General features: G+C 45.2%; 1 pseudogene; it reads left to right on the top strand.

Annotated features, from left to right (window-relative positions):
- The first annotated feature begins 426 nt into the window (after positions 1–426).
- Positions 427–2,201, top strand: LOC144285229 (small ribosomal subunit protein uS2 pseudogene; annotated as a pseudogene).
- The last annotated feature ends 1,616 nt before the right edge of the window (positions 2,202–3,817 follow it).

The raw sequence follows: 3,817 nt of genomic DNA, 5'->3' as shown, positions 1-3,817 counted from the left end.
TCAGCCAGTAGTTTGCTTTTCCCTCTGCCCCTTCCCACACTCATGCTCTCTCTCTCTCTCTTTCTCTCTCTCCCTCTTCCTTTCTCTCTCTCAAATAAAGAAATAAAATTTAAAAAATAAATAAAATATCTTTTCTTTGAATACATGGGTATTTTTTTTAATATTTATTTATTCATGGGCTCGAGTCTTACGTTGGGCTCCCTGCATGGAGCCTGCTTCTCCCTCTCCCTGTGTCTCTGCCTCTCTCTCTCTCTCTATGAGAGAGAATATGAATAAATAAATAAAATCTTAAAAAAAATAAAAATAAAAAATAGTAGAGTGATCAAGAGTAGGACTGGGGAAGGGCAGAGGATAGTTTTACATTTTATTTATTTTATTTTATTATTATTATTTTCTAAGTGGGCTCCATAACCAGCGTGGAGCTCAACGTGGGCTTGAACTCACAATAGCGAGATCAGGACCTGAGCCAAGATCAAGAGCCAGACACTTGAGTGACTGAATCGCCCAGGAACCTCTAGTGTTGCATTTTAAAGGGGAAAGACAGGCAGGCTGGGCTTCAGTGGGAAGCCACTGGATGTGAGTTCAAAGTCAGAAGCCAGATCTGGTGTCCCTGTCAGCTCATAGGCTATGGATGACACCAGCAATAGTGACTGAGATGATACAAGTGCCTAGGGTTGGTTATGTGAAGGACACTCAGTTTAAGGCTGAGCAAGAGGAGTAGACACCAGAAAGAGGCAGGAGGGAAATGGCCAAAGAAGTACAGGTGAGCCAAGGGTGCAAAGAGACGGAATAGCAAAAGAACAGCTAGATGAACCACAGATCAGGATCAAGGGCACTTTTTTGAATAGGGAAGAACCTCTATTTTTTTTTTAAAGATTTTATTTATTTATTTATTTATTTATTTATTTAGATTTTATTTATTTATTCACGACAGACACAGAGAGAAAGAGAGAGGCAGAGACACAGACAGAGGGAGAAGCAGGCTCCATGCAGGGAGCCTGACATGGGACTCGATCTGGGGTCTTCAAGATCACACCCTGGGCTGAAGGCGGCACTAAACCACTGGGCCACAGGAGCTGCCCAGAACCTCTATTTTTAAAAACAAAACCCTTTTTAAAACACAGCAAAACGCCTTTCCGCGCTACCCAGGGAAGGGTCCATACGGCATTGTTTTGCGTTCCCATCATTGTTTTAAAGGGAAACTTTAACAATGTCGGGAGCCCTTGATGTTCTGCAAATGAAGGAGGAGGATGTCCTCAAATTCCTTGCAGCGGGAACCTACTTAGGTGGCACCAACCTTGACTTCCAAATGGAACAGTACATCTACAAAAGGAAAGGTGATGGTATCTACATCATAAATCTGAAGAGAACCTGGGAGAAGCTTCTGTTGGCAGCTCGTGCCATTGTTGCCATTGAAAACCCAGCTGATGTCGATGTTACATCATCCAGGAATACTGGCCAGCGAGCTGTGCTGAAATTTGCTGCTGCTACTGGAGCCATTCCTATTGCTGGCCGCTTCACTCCTGGAACCTTCACTAACCAGATCCAGGCAGCCTTCCGAGAGCCAAGGCTTCCGGTGGTTACTGATCCCAGGGCTGACCACCAGCCTCTCACAGAGGCATCTTACATTAACCTGCCTACCATTGCTCTGTGTAACAGACTCTCCTCTGTGCTATGTGGACATTGCATCCCTTGCAACAACAAGGGAGCTCACTCAGTGGGTCTGATGGGGTGGATGCTAGCCCGGGAAGTCCTGCGCATGCATGGCACCATTTCCTGCGAGCACCCATGGGAAGTCATGCCTGATCTCTACTTCTACAGAGGTCCTGAAGAGATTGAAAAGGAAGAACAGGCCGCTGCTGAAAAGGCTGTGACTAAGGAGGAATTTCAGGGTGAATGGACGGCTCCAGCTCCTAAGTTCACTGCTATTCAGCCTGAAGTTGCAGACTGGTCTGAAGGCGTGCAGGTGCCCTCTATGCCTATTCAGCAGTTCCCTACTGAAGACAGGAGCGCTCAGCCAGTCACTGAAGACTGCTCTGCAGCTCCCACTGCTCAGGCCACGGAATGGGTAGGAACAACCACTGAGTGCTCTTAAGCTGCTCTTCCACAGAAGCAACAAAATGGAAATAAGGTTGGCAGAAAATAAACAGTTTCTAAAAAAAACAAAAAAACAAACAGCCAAGCAATAAAGCAAATTCCCATGTGCCCCTCCTCCAAAAAAGAACAATTAATGTTTTGCTTCAGAATTTTGTTTATAGAAAAATAGATCTCATTATATAATGTGGAATCCTGTTACTCCTGAAACCCTGCTAAAGCAACAGCAGGGGAATTATTAGAAGTTTAAATCCATAAAGTCACAAAGAATAGGGGTATCTGACTGGATCAGTTGGTAGAGCATGTGACTCTTGTTTTTTTGCAATAGTTTTTTGTTTTGCTTTAAGATATTATTTATTTATTTATTTATTAAAGATTTTTTTTTTATTATTTATCCATGATAGACACACACACACACACACACAGAGAGAGAGAGAGAGAGAGAGAGAGGCAGAGACACAGGAGGAGGGAGAAGCAGGCTCCATGTCAGGAGCCAGATGCGGGACTTGATCCCAGGACTCCAGGATCGCGCCCCGGGCCAAAGGCAGGCGCCAAACCGCTGAGCCACCCAGGGATCCCCTAAGATTTTATTTATTTATTTATTTGAGAGAGAGAGGGAGAGAGCACACAAGTTGAAGGAGGGGGAGAGGGAGAGGGAGAAGCAGACTTCTCACTGAGCAGAGTGCCAGATGTGGGGCTCCATCCCAGGACCCTGGGAGCATGACCTGAGCCAAAGGCAGATGCTCAACCACTGAACCACCCAGGCGCCCAAGCATGTGACTCTTGGATCTCCAAGATGTGAGTTCAAGCTCCAGATTGGGCAAGGCACCTACTTAAAAAAAAAAATTGGAGGGACGCCTGGGTGGCTCAGCGGTTTGGTGCGTGCCTTTGGCCCAGGGCGTGACCCCAGGGTTCCGGGATCGAGTCCCATGTCAGGCTACCTGCATGGAGCCTGCTTCTCCCTCTGCTTGTGTCTCTGCCTCTCTCTTTCTCGCTTTCTGTCTGTGTCTCTCATGAATAAATAAATAAAATCTTTAAAAAAATATTGGAAAAACAAAAACATAAAAAGGACACAAGAAACAGAAAAAGGAGGGAGTGAGAGGTGAGGCATAGTGACAAAACTCTGGAAGGTGAACAGCATGTGGCTAAAGGTTAATGACTGCATAGAGAAGAGGAGGTGGAAATATGAATCTTCAAAAAGAGAATCTTCAACCACAGAACATTGGGGAAGCTCAGGATTCATTGGTGCCAAGTATTTTGGAAGGTGAGAGTCAAGGGTAGGGCTGAGTAAACAAAGGACTGGTAAAGAAAGGGAGCTGTCCTGCCACCCGGTCCTTGCCCCTCCCCCAGCAGAAGAGTGATGAGGAGGAGCAGGGGGAGGGCAGGCCATGCAAGACAACAGCAAGTTAGTGTGGGACATATTGTGTGTCAATCACTATTCCAAGCTCTTTACATATATCAATTCATTGAACCCTAATGGTCACCTATGAGTTATTTGCTATTATTATCTCCGTTTTATAGATGAGAAAACCAAGCCATTTGTCCAAGATCTCACAGCCAACAAGAGAAAGGGCCAGAATCCAAACTGTGCCATGTGGGAGGTAAGGATGGACAGTTGAACACAGTACTCTGTGGTTTGGACTTCATCTCTCTCTCTCTCTCCATGAGAAACCATGGAAGATTTTCAAATATTGAAGTGACATTTATTTATTTATCCATTTTA

This window comes from Canis aureus, chromosome 16, assembly GCF_053574225.1.
Source record: "Canis aureus isolate CA01 chromosome 16, VMU_Caureus_v.1.0, whole genome shotgun sequence".
NCBI classification, from domain to species: Eukaryota; Metazoa; Chordata; class Mammalia; order Carnivora; family Canidae; genus Canis; species Canis aureus.
The sequence above is the reverse complement of the archived record's forward strand: the minus strand, read 5'-3'. Positions and strand labels throughout refer to the sequence as shown.